This window comes from Cherax quadricarinatus, chromosome 21 (assembly GCF_038502225.1).
Source record: "Cherax quadricarinatus isolate ZL_2023a chromosome 21, ASM3850222v1, whole genome shotgun sequence".
In the NCBI taxonomy this organism is placed as follows: Eukaryota; Metazoa; Arthropoda; class Malacostraca; order Decapoda; family Parastacidae; genus Cherax; species Cherax quadricarinatus.
In genome coordinates, this window is record NC_091312.1 from 770,079 (window position 1) to 790,922 (window position 20,844).

The following is a 20,844-nucleotide window of genomic DNA, read 5'->3' on the forward strand; positions in this document are numbered from 1 at the left end:
GAGGATCTAGAGGAAGAGGAGGATCTAGAGGAAGAGGAGGATCTAGAGGAAGAGGAGGATCTAGAGGGAGAGGAGGATCTAGAGGAAGAGGAGGATCTAGAGGAAGAGGAGAATCTAGAGGAAGAGGAGGATCTAGAGGAAGAGGAGGATCTAGAGGAAGAGGAGGATCTAGAGGAAGAGGAGGATCTAGAGGAAGAGGAGGATCTAGAGGAAGAGGAGGATCTAGAGGAAGAGGAGGATCTAGAGGAAGAGGAGGATCTAGAGGAAGAGGAGGATCTAGAGGAAGAGGAGGATCTAGAGGAAGAGGAGGATCTAGAGGTAGAGGAGGATCTAGAGGAAGAGGAGGATCTAGAGGAAGAGGATCTAGAGGAAGAGAAGGATCTAGAGGAAGAGGAGGATCTAGAGGAAGAGGAGGATCTAGAGGAAGAGGAGGATCTAGAGGAAGAGGAGGATCTAGAGGAAGAGGAGGATCTAGAGGAAGAGGAGGATCTAGAGGAAGAGGAGGATCTAGAGGAAGAGGAGGATCTAGAGGAAGAGGAGGATCTAGAGGAAGAGGAGGATCTAGAGGAAGAGGAGGATCTAGAGGAAGAGGAGGATCTAGAGGGAGAGGAGGATCTAGAGGAAGAGGAGGATCTAGAGGAAGAGGAGGATCTAGAGGAAGAGGAGGATCTAGAGGAAGAGGAGGGAGAGGAGGATCTAGAGGAAGAGGAGAATCTAGAGGAAGAGGAGGATCTAGAGGAAGAGGAGGATCTAGAGGAAGAGGAGGATCTAGAGGAAGAGGAGGATCTAGAGGAAGAGGAGGATCTAGAGGAAGAGGAGGATCTAGAGGAAGAGGAGGATCTAAAGGAAGAGGAGGATCTAGAGGAAGAGGAGGACCTAGAGGGAGAGGAGGATCTAGAGGAAGAGGAGAATCTAGAGGAAGAGGAGGATCTAGAGGAAGAGGAGGATCTAGAGGAAGAGGAGGATCTAGAGGAAGAGGAGGATCTAGAGGAAGAGGAGGATCTAGAGGAAGAGGAGGATCTAGAGGAAGAGAGGGAAGAGGAGGATCTAGAGGAAGAGGAGGATCTAGAGGAAGAGGAGGATCTAGAGGAAGAGGAGGATCTAGAAGAGGAGGATCTAGAGGAAGAGGAGGATCTAGAGGAAGAGGAGGATCTAGAGGAAGAGGAGGATCTAGAGGAAGAGAAGGATCTAGAGGAAGAGGAGGATCTAGAGGAAGAGGAGGATCTAGAGGAAGAGGAGGATCTAGAGGAAGAGGAGGATCTAGAGGAAGAGGAGGATCTAGAGGAAGAGGAGGATCTAGAGGAAGAGGAGGATCTAGAGGAAGAGGAGGATCTAGAGGAAGAGGAGGATCTAGAGGAAGAGGAGGATCTAGAGGAAGAGGAGGATCTAGAGGAAGAGGAGGATCTAGAGGAAGAGGAGGATCTAGAGGAAGAGGAGGATCTAGAGGAAGAGGAGGATCTAGAGGAAGAGGAGGATCTAGAGGAAGAGGAGGATCTAGAGGAAGAGGAGGATCTAGAGGAAGAGGAGGATCTAGAGGAAGAGGAGGATCTAGAGGAAGAGGAGGATCTAGAGGAAGAGGAGGATCTAGAGGAAGAGGAGGATCTAGAGGAAGAGGAGGATCTAGAGGAAGAGGAGGATCTAGAGGAAGAGGAGGATCTAGAGGAAGAGGAGGATCTAGAGGAAGAGGAGGATCTAGAGGAAGAGAAGGATCTAGAGGAAGAGGAGGATCTAGAGGAAGAGGAGGATCTAGAGGAAGAGGAGGATCTAGAGGAAGAGGAGGATCTAGAGGAAGAGGAGGATCTAGAGGAAGAGGAGGATCTAGAGGAAGAGGAGGATCTAGAGGAAGAGGAGGATCTAGAGGAAGAGGAGGATCTAGATCTAGAGGGAAGAGGAGGATCTAGAGGAAGAGGAGGATCTTAGAGGAAGAGGAGGATCTAGAGGAAGAGGAGGATCTAGAGGAAGAGGATGATCTAGAGGAAGAGGAGGATCTAGAGGAAGAGGAGGATCTAGAGGAAGACTAGGATCTAGAGGAAGAGGAGGATCTAGAGGAAGAGGAGGATCTAGAGGAGGAGGGATCTAGAGGAAGAGGAGGATCTAGAGGAAGAGGAGGATCTAGAGGAAGAGGAGGATCTAGAGGATCTAGAGGAGGATCTAGAGGATCTAGAGGGAGAGGAGGATCTAGAGGAAGAGGAGGATCTAGAGGAAGAGGAGGATCTAGAGGAAGAGGAGGATCTAGAGGAAGAGGAGGATCTAGAGGAAGAGGAGGATCTAGAGGGAGAGGAGGATCTAGAGGAAGAGGAGGATCTAGAGGGAGAGGAGGATCTAGAGGAAGAGGAGGATCTAGAGGGAGAGGAGGATCTAGAGGGAGAGGAGGATCTAGAGGAAGAGGAGGATCTAGAGGAAGAGGAGGATCTAGAGGAAGAGGAGGATCTAGAGGGAGAGGAGGATCTAGAGGAAGAGGAGGATCTAGAGGAAGAGGAGGATCTAGAGGAAGAGGAGGATCTAGAGGAAGAGGAGGATCTAGAGGAAGAGGAGGATCTAGAGGAAGAGAAGGATCTAGAGGGAGAGGAGGATCCACAAGAAGAGTAGAAGGTGCAGGAGTAGAACACTAATTATGTTTGTTGAAATCAGGAAAAATCTACGTTACTTAAAATTACTAAAAGAAAAACCTTCAGTCGATAGAGAAAACCATAACAATACTGCACTGCAAGACAATTTGAATAATCACGTTGCTACATAACACTGTGCAACACTACAGAGCATCCTAACTGATGAACTGTGCAAGGAGAAACGGAGAGATCGAACTGTAGTCCTGGTTGTGGCAGGACCTCATACAACCACGGCAACGGTTAAATTTCCCGTTTATTTTTATTCATTTACAGTGCTTTATATATATATATATATATATATATATATATATATATATATATATATATATATATATATATATATATATATATATATATATATATATATATATATATATATATATATATATATATATATATATATATATATATATATATATGCATATATTTTAAACTTATTTATATTTTTTACAATCTAAGTGGATGGTATATGTGGCATGCCTGGGTTAGCCTGGCATGCCACATACACTCCCCCTCACTCCACCTTTCTTGTGTTAAGATGCATCACCTGCTAGACCTCGCACTCTGAAAAGTGTTACTCTCAGCCCCGCTGATCCTCCTGATTTAATTTAGTCTTCACCGCAGGTTAAGATACAACTCTCCCGGAATCTTCCTTGATACGTAGCCTGTATTTTGTTTAAACAAGATGCACGTACAGTTTTTTTTTATTGAGATGGTAGAGGTAGGTCATGACCTGAAGAAAATATTTATCAAAGGAGTAAAGACAATGTTTAGTGCAGCATTACGTCCACTTACCTTGAATAACCTTGGTTCAAACCACCCTGGGGTCATACAGTAAATTACGAAGTTGATAAATGCTTCAGAGAACCGACATGATAATGAATTACACACTTGTGCAACACTTGAGCAACATTTGTGCAACACTTGTGCAACACTTGTGCAGCACCTGAGCAACACTTGTGCAGCACTTGTGCAGCACTTGAGCAACATTTGTGCAACACTTGTGCAACACTTGTGCAGCACTTGTGCAACACTTGAGCAACATTTGTGCAACACTTGTGCAACACTTGTGCAGCACTTGTGCAACACTTGAGCAACATTTGTGCAACACTTGTGCAACACTTGTGCAGCACTTGAGCAACACTTGTGCAGCACTTGTGCAGCACTTGTTCAGCACTTGTGCAGCACTTGTGCACCACTTGAGCAACACTTGTGCAGCACTTGTGCAGCACTTGTGCAGCACTTGTTCAGCACTTGTGCAGCACTTGTGCAGCACTTGAGCAACACTAGTGCAGCACTTGTGCAGCACTTGTGCAGCACTTGAGCAACATTTGTGCAACACTTGTGCAGCACTTGAGCAACACTTGTGCAGCACTTGTGCAGCACTTGTTCAGCACTTGTGCAGCACTTGTGCAGCACTTGAGCAACACTTGTGCAGCACTTGTGCAGCACTTGTTCAGCACTTGTGCAGCACTTGTGCAGCACTTGAGCAACACTAGTGCAGCACTTGTGCAGCAGTTGTGCAGCACTTGAGCAACATTTGTGCAACACTTGTGCAGGACTTGAGCAACACTTGTGCAGCACTTGTGCAGCACTTGAGCAACACTAGTGAAGCACTTGTGCAGCACTTGAGCAACACTTGAGCAACACTTGTGCAGCACTTGTGCAGCACTTGTGCAGCACTTGTGCAGCACTTGTGCAGCACTTGTGCAGCACTTGTGCAGCACTTGAGCAACACTAGTGCAGCACTTGTGCAGTACTTGTGCAACACTTGTGCAGCACTTGTGAAACACTTGTGCAGCACTTGTGCAGCACTTGTGCAACACTTGTGCAGCACTTGTGCAGCACTTGTGCAGCACTTGAGCAACACTAGTGCAACACTAGTGCAGCACTTGTGCAGCACTTGTGCAACACTTGTGCAGCACTTGAGCAACACTAGTGCAGCACTTGTGCAGCACTTGAGCAACACTTGAGCAACACTTGTGCAGCACTTGTGCAGCACTTGTGCAGCACTTGTACAGCACTTGTGCAACACTTGAGCAACACTTGTGCAGCACTTGAGCAACACTAGTGCAGCACTTGTGCAGCACTTGAGCAACACTTGAGCAACACTTGTGCAGCACTTGTGCAGCACTTATGCAGCACTTGTGCAGCACTTGTGCAGCACTTGTGCAGCACTTGTGCAGCACTTGTGCAGCACTTGAGCAACACTAGTGCAGCACTTGTGCAGTACTTGTGCAACACTTGTGCAGCACTTGTGCAACACTTGTGCAGCACTTGTGCAGCACTTGTGCAACACTTGTGCAGCACTTGTGCAGCACTTGTGCAGCACTTGAGCAACACTAGTGCAACACTAGTGCAGCACTTGTGCAGCACTTGTGCAACACTTGTGCAGCACTTGAGCAACACTAGTGCAGCACTTGTGCAGCACTTGAGCAACACTTGAGCAACACTTGTGCAGCACTTGTGCAGCACTTGTGCAGCACTTGTACAGCACTTGTGCAACACTTGAGCAACACTTGTGCAACACTTGAGCAACACTAGTGCAGCACTTGTGCAACACTTGTGCAGCACTTGTACAGCACTTGTGCAACACTTGAGCAACACTTGAGCAACACTTGAGCAACACTAGTGCAGCACTTGTGCAACACTTGTGCAGCACTTGTGCAGCACTTGTGCAACACTTGAGCAACACTTGTGCAACACTTGTGCAGCACTTGTGCAACACATGAGCAACATTTGTGCAGCACTTGTGCAACACTTGAGCAACACTTGTGCAACACTTGTGCAGCACTTGTGCAACACTTGTGCAGCACTTGTGCAACACTTGAGCAACACTTGTGCAACACTTGAGCAACACTTGTGCAACACTTGTGAAGCACTTGTGCAGCACTTGTGCAACACTTGAGCAACACTTGTGCAGCACTTGAGCAACACTTGTGCAACACTTGAGCAACACTTGTGCAGCACTTGTGCAGCACTTGTGCAACACTTATGCAACACTTGTGCAACACTTGAGCAACACTTGTGCAGCACTTGAGCAACACTTGTGCAACACTTGATCAACACTTGTGCAGCACTTGTGCAACACTTGAGCAGCACTTGTGCAACACTTGAGCAACACTTGTGCAACACTTGTGCAGAACTTGTGCAGCACTTGAGCAACACTTGTGCAACACTTGAGCAACACTTGTGCAACATTTGTGCAGCACTTGTGCAACACTTGTGCAGCACTTGTGCAGCACTTGAGCAACACTTGTGCAACACTTGAGCAACACTTGTGCAACACTTGTGCAGCACTTGCGCAGCACTTGTGCAACACTTGTGCAACACTTGAGCAACACTTGTGCAACACGTGAGCAACATTTGTGCAGCACTTGTGCAACACTTGTGCAACACTTGAGCAACACTTGTGCAACACTTGTGCAACACTTGTGCAACACTTGAGCAACACTTGTGCAACACTTGTGCAACACTTGTGCAACACTTGTGCAACACTTGTGCAACACTTGTGCAACACTTGTGCAACACCTGGGTATCTTACCTGTGGAAACGTTTCTATATTAAATAAACCTAACTGCTGCACAAGTGTCAAATTCATCATTGAATTACAAAGGTAGTTTAAACCTTGGCTCCCAGAATTAACCGAGTTGTGTACAGTTAGCTATAACGTCTAACTTATGATCTATACTATCACTCTACACTAGCATTTTCATAATCAATATTATTACCTGCAACATACAGTAATTGGCATTTTTTTTTTTACACTGATAAACTTCTAACAAACATTGTGCCTGAATTCAAGTGGTTGACATTCTTGACGCTTTATTATCATTATTAAACTAAATAAACATAAATGCTATCGATTTTATGTAATTACCTTTTACTTTGATTAATTACATTAATATATATATATATATATATATATATATATATATATATATATATATATATATATATATATATATATATATATATATATATATATATATATATATATATATATATATATATATATATATATATATATATATATATATATATATATATATATATATATATATATATATATATGTCGTGCCGAATAGGCAGAACTTGCGATCTTGGCTTAAATAGCAACGCTCATCTTGCCATATAGGACAAGTGAAAATTTGTGTATGCAATAATTTTGCCAAAATCATTCTGAACATAACCAAAAAAAATATTTCATTGTGTTTGTTTAGTATTAAATTATTGTAAACGTATCTAAAATATATTTAGTTGGATTAGGCTAAAATAAATTATGCTTGTTATAATAAGGTTAGGTAAGTTTTCTAAGAAGCTTTTGGTGCAAAATTATAAATTTTTACATCAACTTTAATGAAAAAAATATATCTTTAAACGTACAAGAGAAAATTTTAGAAGGAACTTAATTTTAAAGGAATTCTTGCTAATTGACCAGTTTACATATTCGGCACGACATATATATATATATATATATATATATATATATATATATATATATCTATATATATATATATATATATATATATAAATATATTGGGGTAGGGGTCGGCCTAGGAAGGGTTGGAGGGAGGGGGTAAAGGAGGTTTTGTGTGCGAGGGGCTTGGACTTCCAGCAGGCATGCGTGAGCGTGTTTGATAGGAGTGAATGGAGACAAATGGTTTTTAATACTTGACGTGCTGTTGGAGTGTGAGCAAAGTAACATTTATGAAGGGATTCAGGGAATCCGGCAGGCCGGACTTGAGTCCTGGAGATGGGAAGTACAGTGCCTGCACTCTGAAGGAGGGGTGTTAATGTTGCAGTTTAAAAACTGTAGTGTAAAGCACCCTTCTGGCAAGACAGTGATGGAGTGAATGATGGTGAAAGTTTTTCTTTTTCGGGCCACCCTGCCTTGGTGGGAATCGGCCGGTGTGATAATAAAAAAAATTTATATATATATATATATATATATATATATATATATATATATATATATATATATATATATATATATATATATATATATATATGCATGCAGGGGATGAGATGAAAAGCTGTAAGCCTTCTCCCTGACTGCCTTGGATCAAACGTGTAGCACAAGCTACACGCCAAGGTATTGTCCAGTGTGGGTAGATTGGTAAAGCACTGCGTACCTTGTCCTAGGGTTCGTAGGTTCGAGTCTCCTTCAGCTAGAGATCAGTGTTTGTGTATATTTCGCCTGCTCTCGCGAATTACTTGTATATATATATATATATATATATATATATATATATATATATATATATATATATATATATATATATATATATATAATAGCGCACCTTCACGTCTTAACCCGTCTCCTGGGATGGCAGAAACTGCATGATTGCCCATTTTCTGCCAGTGTGCCTGTGCAAGATTGCAATCACAAAGCAGAAAGGCTGAGAGCGGCAGGAGTAGGAGTTAGTGAGGGAGGGAAGAGAGGGGAGGGAGGGAAGAAGGATAAACGAGGGAAGGAAAAGAAAAAACTAAAAAAAAAAAAAAAAAAAAGAGACGGAACAGAAAATAAAGAGAAGAGAACGGAAACGAAGAAATATGGGATTTAACAGCGCGGAGGGAGGAGGGGAAAATGAAGACAGAGGAAAGAAGGTGCATTAAGAAGGATAAACTGATAAGAGATCGGGAGGAGGACGGATGGAGGAGAGATAGAGGGTGAATGACGAAGAGAAATAAAGGGGAGAAGGACGGACGGGGGAAAGAGAGAGAGAGAGAGAGAGAGAGAGAGAGAGAGAGAGAGAGAGAGAGAGAGAGAGAGAGAGAGAGAGAGAGAGAGAGAGAGAGAGAGAGAGAGAGAGAGAGAGAGAAGAGAGAGAGAGAGAGAGAGAGAGAGAGAGAGAGAGAGAGAGAGAGAGAGAGAGAGAGAGAGAGAGAGAGAGAGAGAGAGAGAGAGAGAGAGAGAGAGAGAGAGAGAGAGAGAGAGAGAGGGGGGGGGGGGGAGGGAGTTAGAAAGAAGCAGGGTAGATACAAAATGTTAACAACTGTCTGTTATCTACAGTATCTGGTAAATGCAGTCAGTGAACTGATTCTTCTTCCACTCTTGTAGCTTAATTCACTGAGTTAACCTTGATGATTGTATAATCTTTTATTAATGTAATCTTAGTAGCTAGTATGCATATTTCCACAGCCCTCTGTTGTAATGCTAGTAGCTAGTCTGGATGACACACTCACATCCCTCTGTTGTAATGTTAGTAGCTAGGTTGGATGACACACTCACAGCCCTCTGTTGTAATGTTAGTAACTAGGCTGGATGACACACTCACATCCCTCTGTTGTAATGTTAGTAGCTAGGTTGGATGACACACTCACATCCCTCTGTTGTAATGTTAGTAGCTAGGCTGGATGACACACTCACATCCCTCTGTTGTAATGTTAGTAACTAGGCTGGATGACACATTCACATCCCTCTGTTGTAATGTTAGTAGCTAGGCTGGATGACACACTCACATCCCTCTGTTGTAATGTTAGTAACTAGGCTGGATGACACACTCACATCCCTCTGTTGTAATGTTAATAGCTAGGCTGGATGACACACTCACATCCCTCTGTTGTAATGTTAGTAACTAGGCTGGATGACACACTCACATCCCTCTGTTGTAATGTTAGTAGCTAGGCTGGATGACACACTCACATCCCTCTGTTGTAATGTTAGTAGCTAGGCTCGATGACACACTCACATCCCTCTGTTGTAATGTTAGTAACTAGGCTCGATGACACACTCACATCCCTCTGTTGTAATGTTAGTAGCTAGGCTGGATGACACACTCACATCCCTCTGTTGTAATGTTAGTAGCTAGGCTGGATGACACACTCACATCCCTCTGTTGTAATGTTAGTAACTAGCCTCGATGACACACTCACATCCCTCTGTTGCAATGTTAGTAGCTAGTCTGGATGACACACTCACATCCCTCTGTTGTAATGTTAGTAGCTAGGCTGGATGACACACTCACATCCCTCTGTTGTAAAGTTAGTAGCTAGTCTGGATGACACTCTCACAGCCCTCTGTTGTAATGTTAGTAGCTAGTCTGGATGACACTCTCACATCCCTCTGTTGTAATGTTAGTAGCTAGGCTGGATGACACACTCACATCCCTCTGTTGTAATGTTAGTAGCTAGTCTGGATGACACACTAACATTCCTCTGTTGTAATGTTAGTAGCTAGACTGGATGACACTCTCACAGGCCTCTGTTGTAATGTTAGTAGCTAGGCTGGATGACACACTCACATCCCTCTGTTGTAATGTTAGTAGCTAGGCTGGATGACACACTCACAGCCCTCTGTTGCAATGTTATTAGCTAGTCTGGATGACACACTCTCACAGCCCTCTGTTGTAATGTTAGTAGCTAGGCTGGATGACACTCTCACAGCCATCTGTTGTAATGTTAGTAGCTAGGCTGGATGACACTCTCACAGCCCTGTGTTGTAATGTTAGTAGTTATTCTGGATGACACACTCACAGCCCTCTGTTGTAATGTTAGTAGCTAGTCTGGATGACACACTAACATCCCTGTGTTGTAATGTTAGTAGCTAGGCTGGATGACACACTCACATCCCTCTGTTGTAATGTTAGTAGCTAGGTTGGATGACACACTCACATCCCTCTGTTGTAATGTTAGTAGCTAGGCTGGATGACACACTCACATCCCTCTGTTGTAATGTTAGTAACTAGGCTGGATGACACATTCACATCCCTCTGTTGTAATGTTAGTAGCTAGGCTGGATGACACACTCACATCCCTCTGTTGTAATGTTAGTAACTAGGCTGGATGACACACTCACATCCCTCTGTTGTAATGTTAATAGCTAGGCTGGATGACACACTCACATCCCTCTGTTGTAATGTTAGTAACTAGGCTGGATGACACACTCACATCCCTCTGTTGTAATGTTAGTAGCTAGGCTGGATGACACACTCACATCCCTCTGTTGTAATGTTAGTAGCTAGGCTCGATGACACACTCACATCCCTCTGTTGTAATGTTAGTAACTAGGCTCGATGACACACTCACATCCCTCTGTTGTAATGTTAGTAGCTAGGCTGGATGACACACTCACATCCCTCTGTTGTAATGTTAGTAGCTAGGCTGGATGACACACTCACATCCCTCTGTTGTAATGTTAGTAACTAGCCTCGATGACACACTCACATCCCTCTGTTGCAATGTTAGTAGCTAGTCTGGATGACACACTCACATCCCTCTGTTGTAATGTTAGTAGCTAGGCTGGATGACACACTCACATCCCTCTGTTGTAAAGTTAGTAGCTAGTCTGGATGACACTCTCACAGCCCTCTGTTGTAATGTTAGTAGCTAGTCTGGATGACACTCTCACATCCCTCTGTTGTAATGTTAGTAGCTAGGCTGGATGACACACTCACATCCCTCTGTTGTAATGTTAGTAGCTAGTCTGGATGACACACTAACATTCCTCTGTTGTAATGTTAGTAGCTAGACTGGATGACACTCTCACAGGCCTCTGTTGTAATGTTAGTAGCTAGGCTGGATGACACACTCACATCCCTCTGTTGTAATGTTAGTAGCTAGGCTGGATGACACACTCACAGCCCTCTGTTGCAATGTTATTAGCTAGTCTGGATGACACACTCTCACAGCCCTCTGTTGTAATGTTAGTAGCTAGGCTGGATGACACTCTCACAGCCATCTGTTGTAATGTTAGTAGCTAGGCTGGATGACACTCTCACAGCCCTGTGTTGTAATGTTAGTAGTTATTCTGGATGACACACTCACAGCCCTCTGTTGTAATGTTAGTAGCTAGTCTGGATGACACACTAACATCCCTGTGTTGTAATGTTAGTAGCTAGGCTGGATGACACACTCACATACCTCTGTTGTAATGTTAGTAGCTAGTCTGGATGGCACTCTCACAGCCCTCTGTTGTAATGTTAGTAGCTAGGCTGGATGACACACTCAAAGCCCTCTGTTGTAATGTTAGTAGCTAGGCTGGATGACACTCACAGCCCTCTGTTGTAATGTTAGTAGCTAGGCTGGATGACACACTCACATCCCTCTGCTGTAATGTTAGTAGCTAGGCTGGATGACACTCACATCCCTCTGTTGTAATGCTAGTAGCTAGTCTGAATGACACACTCACATCCCTCTGTTGTAATGTTAGTAGCTAGGCTGGATGACACACTCACAGCCCTCTGTTGTAATGTTAGTGGCTAGTCTGGATGACACACAGCCCTCTGTTGTAATGTTAGTAGCTAGTCTGGATGACACTCTCACAGCCCTCTGTTGTAATGTTAGCAGCTAGGCTGGATGACACTCACAGCCCTCTGTTGTAATGTTAGTAGCTAGGCTGGATGACACACTCACATCCCTCTGTTGTAATGTTAGTAGCTAGTCTGGATGACACACTCACAGCCCTTTGTTATAATGTTAGTAGCTAGGCTGGATGACACACTCACATCCCTCTGTTGTAATGTTAGTAGCTAGTCTGGATGACACACTCACATCCCTCTGTTGTAATGTTAGTAGCTAGTCTGGATGACACTCTCACAGCCCTCTGTTGTAATGTTATTAGGTAGGCTGGATGATACACTCACATCCCTCTGTTGTAATGCTAGTAGCTAGTCTGGATGACACTCTCACAGCCCTCTGTTGTAATGTTAGTAGTAGGCTGGATGACACACTAACATTCCTCTGTTGTAATGTTAGTAGCTAGACTGGATGACACTCTCACAACCCTCTGTTGTAATGTTAGTAGCTAGGTTGGATGACACACTCACAGCTCTCTGTTGTAATGTTAGTAGCTAGTCTGGATGACACTCTCACAGCCCTCTGTTGTAATGTTAGTAGCTAGTCTGGATGACACACTCACAGCCCTCTGTTGTAATGTTAGTAGCTAGGCTGGATGACACACTCACATCCCTCTGTTGTAATGTTAGTAGCTAGTCTGGATGACACTCTCACAGCACTCTGTTGTAATGTTAGTAGCTAGTCTGGATGACACTCCCACAGCCCTCTGTTGTAATGTTAGTAGCTAGTCTGGATGACACTCTCACAGCCCTCTGTTGTAATGTTAGTAGCTAGGCTGGATGACGCACTCACATCCCTCTGTTGTAATGTTAGTAGCTAGTCTGGATGACACTCCCACAGCCCTCTGTTGTAATGTTAGTAGCTAGTCTGGATGACACTCTCACAGCCCTCTGTTGTAATGTTAGTAGCTAGGCTGGATGACGCACTCACATCCCTCTGTTGTAATGTTAGTAGCTAGTCTGGATGACACTCCCACAGCCCTCTGTTGTAATGTTAGTAGCTAGGCTGGATGACACACTCACATCCCTCTGTTGTAATGTTAGTAGCTAGTCTGGATGACACTCCCACAGCCCTCTGTTGTAATGTTAGTAGCTAGGCTGGATGACACACTCACATCCCTCTGTTGTAATGTTAGTAACTAGGCTGGATGACACATTCACATCCCTCTGTTGTAATGTTAGTAGCTAGGCTGGATGACACACTCACATCCCTCTGTTGTAATGTTAGTAACTAGGCTGGATGACACACTCACATCCCTCTGTTGTAATGTTAATAGCTAGGCTGGATGACACACTCACATCCCTCTGTTGTAATGTTAGTAACTAGGCTGGATGACACACTCACATCCCTCTGTTGTAATGTTAGTAGCTAGGCTGGATGACACACTCACATCCCTCTGTTGTAATGTTAGTAGCTAGGCTCGATGACACACTCACATCCCTCTGTTGTAATGTTAGTAACTAGGCTCGATGACACACTCACATCCCTCTGTTGTAATGTTAGTAGCTAGGCTGGATGACACACTCACATCCCTCTGTTGTAATGTTAGTAGCTAGGCTGGATGACACACTCACATCCCTCTGTTGTAATGTTAGTAACTAGCCTCGATGACACACTCACATCCCTCTGTTGCAATGTTAGTAGCTAGTCTGGATGACACACTCACATCCCTCTGTTGTAATGTTAGTAGCTAGGCTGGATGACACACTCACATCCCTCTGTTGTAAAGTTAGTAGCTAGTCTGGATGACACTCTCACAGCCCTCTGTTGTAATGTTAGTAGCTAGTCTGGATGACACTCTCACATCCCTCTGTTGTAATGTTAGTAGCTAGGCTGGATGACACACTCACATCCCTCTGTTGTAATGTTAGTAGCTAGTCTGGATGACACACTAACATTCCTCTGTTGTAATGTTAGTAGCTAGACTGGATGACACTCTCACAGGCCTCTGTTGTAATGTTAGTAGCTAGGCTGGATGACACACTCACATCCCTCTGTTGTAATGTTAGTAGCTAGGCTGGATGACACACTCACAGCCCTCTGTTGCAATGTTATTAGCTAGTCTGGATGACACACTCTCACAGCCCTCTGTTGTAATGTTAGTAGCTAGGCTGGATGACACTCTCACAGCCATCTGTTGTAATGTTAGTAGCTAGGCTGGATGACACTCTCACAGCCCTGTGTTGTAATGTTAGTAGTTATTCTGGATGACACACTCACAGCCCTCTGTTGTAATGTTAGTAGCTAGTCTGGATGACACACTAACATCCCTGTGTTGTAATGTTAGTAGCTAGGCTGGATGACACACTCACATACCTCTGTTGTAATGTTAGTAGCTAGTCTGGATGGCACTCTCACAGCCCTCTGTTGTAATGTTAGTAGCTAGGCTGGATGACACACTCAAAGCCCTCTGTTGTAATGTTAGTAGCTAGGCTGGATGACACTCACAGCCCTCTGTTGTAATGTTAGTAGCTAGGCTGGATGACACACTCACATCCCTCTGCTGTAATGTTAGTAGCTAGGCTGGATGACACTCACATCCCTCTGTTGTAATGCTAGTAGCTAGTCTGAATGACACACTCACATCCCTCTGTTGTAATGTTAGTAGCTAGGCTGGATGACACACTCACAGCCCTCTGTTGTAATGTTAGTGGCTAGTCTGGATGACACACAGCCCTCTGTTGTAATGTTAGTAGCTAGTCTGGATGACACTCTCACAGCCCTCTGTTGTAATGTTAGCAGCTAGGCTGGATGACACTCACAGCCCTCTGTTGTAATGTTAGTAGCTAGGCTGGATGACACACTCACATCCCTCTGTTGTAATGTTAGTAGCTAGTCTGGATGACACACTCACAGCCCTTTGTTATAATGTTAGTAGCTAGGCTGGATGACACACTCACATCCCTCTGTTGTAATGTTAGTAGCTAGTCTGGATGACACACTCACATCCCTCTGTTGTAATGTTAGTAGCTAGTCTGGATGACACTCTCACAGCCCTCTGTTGTAATGTTATTAGGTAGGCTGGATGATACACTCACATCCCTCTGTTGTAATGCTAGTAGCTAGTCTGGATGACACTCTCACAGCCCTCTGTTGTAATGTTAGTAGTAGGCTGGATGACACACTAACATTCCTCTGTTGTAATGTTAGTAGCTAGACTGGATGACACTCTCACAACCCTCTGTTGTAATGTTAGTAGCTAGGTTGGATGACACACTCACAGCTCTCTGTTGTAATGTTAGTAGCTAGTCTGGATGACACTCTCACAGCCCTCTGTTGTAATGTTAGTAGCTAGTCTGGATGACACACTCACAGCCCTCTGTTGTAATGTTAGTAGCTAGGCTGGATGACACACTCACATCCCTCTGTTGTAATGTTAGTAGCTAGTCTGGATGACACTCTCACAGCACTCTGTTGTAATGTTAGTAGCTAGTCTGGATGACACTCCCACAGCCCTCTGTTGTAATGTTAGTAGCTAGTCTGGATGACACTCTCACAGCCCTCTGTTGTAATGTTAGTAGCTAGGCTGGATGACGCACTCACATCCCTCTGTTGTAATGTTAGTAGCTAGGCTGGATGACACACTCACAGCCCTCTGTTGTAATGTTAGTAGCTAGGCTGGATGACACACTCAAAGCCCTCTGTTGTAATGTTAGTAGCTAGGCTGGATGACACTCACAGCCCTCTGTTGTAATGTTAGTAGCTAGGCTGGATGACACACTCACATCCCTCTGCTGTAATGTTAGTAGCTAGGCTGGATGACACTCACATCCCTCTGTTGTAATGCTAGTAGCTAGTCTGAATGACACACTCACATCCCTCTGTTGTAATGTTAGTAGCTAGGCTGGATGACACACTCACAGCCCTCTGTTGTAATGTTAGTGGCTAGTCTGGATGACACACAGCCCTCTGTTGTAATGTTAGTAGCTAGTCTGGATGACACTCTCACAGCCCTCTGTTGTAATGTTAGCAGCTAGGCTGGATGACACTCACAGCCCTCTGTTGTAATGTTAGTAGCTAGGCTGGATGACACACTCACATCCCTCTGTTGTAATGTTAGTAGCTAGTCTGGATGACACACTCACAGCCCTTTGTTATAATGTTAGTAGCTAGGCTGGATGACACACTCACATCCCTCTGTTGTAATGTTAGTAGCTAGTCTGGATGACACACTCACATCCCTCTGTTGTAATGTTAGTAGCTAGTCTGGATGACACTCTCACAGCCCTCTGTTGTAATGTTATTAGGTAGGCTGGATGATACACTCACATCCCTCTGTTGTAATGCTAGTAGCTAGTCTGGATGACACTCTCACAGCCCTCTGTTGTAATGTTAGTAGTAGGCTGGATGACACACTAACATTCCTCTGTTGTAATGTTAGTAGCTAGACTGGATGACACTCTCACAACCCTCTGTTGTAATGTTAGTAGCTAGGTTGGATGACACACTCACAGCTCTCTGTTGTAATGTTAGTAGCTAGTCTGGATGACACTCTCACAGCCCTCTGTTGTAATGTTAGTAGCTAGTCTGGATGACACACTCACAGCCCTCTGTTGTAATGTTAGTAGCTAGGCTGGATGACACACTCACATCCCTCTGTTGTAATGTTAGTAGCTAGTCTGGATGACACTCTCACAGCACTCTGTTGTAATGTTAGTAGCTAGTCTGGATGACACTCCCACAGCCCTCTGTTGTAATGTTAGTAGCTAGTCTGGATGACACTCTCACAGCCCTCTGTTGTAATGTTAGTAGCTAGGCTGGATGACGCACTCACATCCCTCTGTTGTAATGTTAGTAGCTAGTCTGGATGACACTCCCACAGCCCTCTGTTGTAATGTTAGTAGCTAGTCTGGATGACACTCTCACAGCCCTCTGTTGTAATGTTAGTAGCTAGGCTGGATGACGCACTCACATCCCTCTGTTGTAATGTTAGTAGCTAGTCTGGATGACACTCCCACAGCCCTTTGTTGTAATGTTAGTAGCTAGGCTGGATGACACACTCACATCCCTCTGTTGTAATGTTAGTAGCTAGTCTGGATGACACTCCCACAGCCCTCTGTTGTAATGTTAGTAGCTAGGCTGGATGACGCACTCACATCCCTCTGTTGTAATGTTAGTAGCTAGTCTGGATGACACTCCCACAGCCCTCTGTTGTAATGTTAGTAGCTAGGCTGGATGACACACTCACATCCCTCTGTTGTAATGTTAGTAGCTAGGCTGGATGACACACTCACATCCCTCTGTTGTAATGTTAGTAGCTAGGCTGGATGACACACTCACAGGCCACTGAGTTATACGCTACAATAAACGCAGTGGTGTTGTAAAGAAGTCAGGAAAGGGAACTTGTGGACCGAGTCCTGTTGACAACCTGAGCACGTATTTGATTTAGAATAATTACTGAAGTTCTGAGAGACGTAATTCACACGAAAATCAACTGAAACAAATTCTCTAAGATTACATGAAGACATACTTACTGGGTGGCTTGGGATAGTTCGTCCCATGTGGAGAATGCGCCGCCGGCCTATCTGGCTGATGTAACTGGCTTACCTGTGGGCAGAGAAGAATGAAACTTAAGTTATCACATCTTCCAAGAATAAAACAAAACAAACACGTTTCATACGTCTTTGTTATTATTAGTTCGTTGTTTGTTCTACCTACCAGGTAGACACTAGGTTTTCATTACATGATTCACCCTGAGATGACTATGATAAAACGTAGAGCAGAGCGAGGCCAACAACAATCTCGATCAACTTCTAAGCCCAAGACGAATCAAAGGACTTTCTAAGATTCCTGGCTAATCAGCTTGTCTCCCGCCTGAGAGTGTCGGAAAGGAGCTTGGTAGCAAATCCTCTCTGTGCAGGAATGATGAAGGGTTTGGAAGGCTACTGATAGCAAGCTCGACATCTTTTGAGAGTAGCTGACGAAATATCCAGGAAGATTTCCCTCTAGCCTTAATAACACAACTTTTTATTTTAGTACATTCATTAAAGCTACATATGATACTTAAGCTTAGTTTAAGCTGATGTAAATTAATAAAGCAGAATCAGTTATATCAGAGAAAATGCAATAATGCCTCTCCCATACTAACACACTGACTACAGAAGACGAAATTTATACAATACAAAAATAACGTTCCAGCAGTAACATTACTTTTTCTATAATCTTAAATAAGCTAAAGTACCTCACGAGGATGCAACTAGTTGTCTTTCTTCCCTACCCTGGCTCGTCCTGGCTCGTCCTGGCTCGTCCTGGCTCGTCCTGGCTCGTCCTGGCTCGTCCTGGCTCGTCCTGGCTCGTTCTAGCTCGTCCTGGCTCGTCCTGGCTCGTTCTGGCTCGTCCTGGCTCGTACTGGCTCTTACGGGCTCGTTCTGGCTCTGTCTGGCTCGTACTGGCTCGTCCTGGCTCGTCCTGGCTCGTCCTGGCTCGTCCTGGCTCGTCCTGGCTCGTCCTGGCTCGTCCTGGCTCGTCCTGGCTCGTTCTAGCTCGTCCTGGCTCGTCCTGGCTCGTCCTGGCTCGTTCTGGCTCGTCCTGGCTCGTCCTGGCTCGTCCTGGCTCGTTCTGGCTCGTCCTGGCTCGTCCTGGCTCGTCCTGGCTCGTCCTGGCTCGTCCTGGCTCGTCCTGGCTCGTCCTGGCTCGTCCTGGCTCGTCCTGGCTCGTCCTGGCTCGTCCTGGCTCGTTCTAGCTCGTCCTGGCTCGTCCTGGCTCGTCCTGGCTCGTTCTGGCTCGTCCTGGCTCGTCCTGGCTCGTTCTGGCTCGTTCTGGCTCGTCCTGGCTCGTCCTGGCTCGTCCTGGCTCGTCCTGGCTCGTCCTGGCTCGTCCTGGCTCGTCCTGGCTCGTCCTGGCTCGTCCTGGCTCGTCCTGGCTCGTTCTAGCTCGTCCTGGCTCGTCCTGGCTCGTCCTGGCTCGTTCTGGCTCGTCCTGGCTCGTCCTGGCTCGTTCTGGCTCGTTCTGGCTCGTCCTGGCTCGTCCTGGCTCGTCCTGGCTCGTCCTGGCTCGTCCTGGCTCGTCCTGGCTCGTCCTGGCTCGTCCTGGCTCGTCCTGGCTCGTCCTGGCTCGTCCTGGCTCGTGCTGGCTCGTCCTGGCTCGTCCTGGCTCGTTCTGGCTCGTCCTGGCTCGTCCTGGCTCGTTCTGGCTCGTCCTGGCTCGTCCTGGCTCGTCCTGGCTCGTCCTGGCTCGTCCTGGCTCGTCCTGGCTCGTTCTAGCTCGTCCTGGCTCGTCCTGGCTCGTCCTGGCTCGTTCTGGCTCGTCCTGGCTCGTCCTGGCTCGTTCTGGCTCGTTCTGGCTCGTCCTGGCTCGTCCTGGCTCGTCCTGGCTCGTTCTAGCTCGTCCTGGCTCGTCCTGGCTCGTCCTGGCTCGTTCTAGCTCGTCCTGGCTCGTCCTGGCTCGTCCTGGCTCGTTCTGGCTCGTCCTGGCTCGTCCTGGCTCGTTCTGGCTCGTTCTGGCTCGTCCTGGCTCGTCCTGGCTCGTTCTGGCTCGTCCTGGCTCGTCCTGGCTCGTTCTGGCTCGTTCTGGCTCGTCCTGGCTCGTCTTGGCTCGTCCTGGCTCGTCCTGGCTCGTCCTGGTAGCGCTCTAACAGCTTACGTTCATTTGTAGTTTACCTGTAGACAATTCTGGGAGTCAAATGCCCCATTGGTCTGGTCCCAGATTAAGCCTCCTGGGTGACGGCCTGATCAATCAGGCTCTTGGTGCTGGCCGCACGCAGTCCAATATAGGCACAACAGCCTGGCAGATCAGTAACTGACCACTGGAGGTCCGTTTGTAATTCTCCTTATGTATGATGGGTGTTGAAATGCGCGACGTCTTTACACTAAGTCATCACTTGTATACTCACTGCACACCTGCTCTCACTCAGAGAATTTTGAACTGTTTCCATATTACACAATTTCGGTGTGCAAATTTATTACCAGTGCAACACTAATTTTCAAGGTGCAAATTATTATGTATCTTTCTCGTCTACGTTCTAGGGAGTACAATTTAAAGGAGTTCCCAATAATTTTGATACATGACTGAATTTATACGTGTAGTGAAGATTGTGTTTACATTCTCCAGTTCTGCGATGTCACTTGGATTACAATGGGTTGTTATTGTATAGCAATATTCCAGTCCAGAAGGAAAAAGTGACGATTATCATTAATAATAAGGTATCTCTTGTTTTGAAGGTTCTAGTTATCCAGCCTATCATCGTTACCTTGTGGTTCTGATGATGACACTGTTGTTATCTGTCTGTGTTACCTTGTGGTTGTGATAATGACACTTGTTATCTTTGTCTGTGTTACCCTGTGGTTGTGATAATGACACTTGTGTTATCTTTGTCTGTGTTACCTTGTGGTTGTGATAATGACACTGGTGTTATCTTTGTCTGTGTTACCTTGTGGTTGTGATCGACACTTGTTATCTTTGTCTGTGTTACCCTGTGGTTGTGATAATGACACTGGTGTTATCTTTGTCTGTGTTACCTTGTGGTTGTGATAATGACACTGGTGTTATCTTTGTCTGTGTTACCCTGTGGCTGTTATAATGAAACTGTTGTTATCTTTGAATGTAAGATCTTCTAACAGTATCTTTCAAGTTCATCATATTAATCTTCCTCTCCACTGAGAAGTTTGAGTTTGTTATATAATACGTTCGTGAAGGTTAAAGATTAGTGACGGTAAAATTGAGAGAAGCTGCAAGCAGGGGTATATTAACGATGGCGAAGGGCTGTTGATTCAAGGAAGAATTTCATATATACTCCTCTTACATGGATCAAACCAGAATACGTCCCATTCCATGATACTTGGGACTCGTCCTGTCAGGCCTCCTCTCCCTTTTCCGATTACTGATCAGATTTCCTAATACTGAGTTAGTTATTTAATATTTAATTTCATCCTGCGGTTGACTTGCATGCATTTACAATATATATATATATATATATATATATATATATATATATATA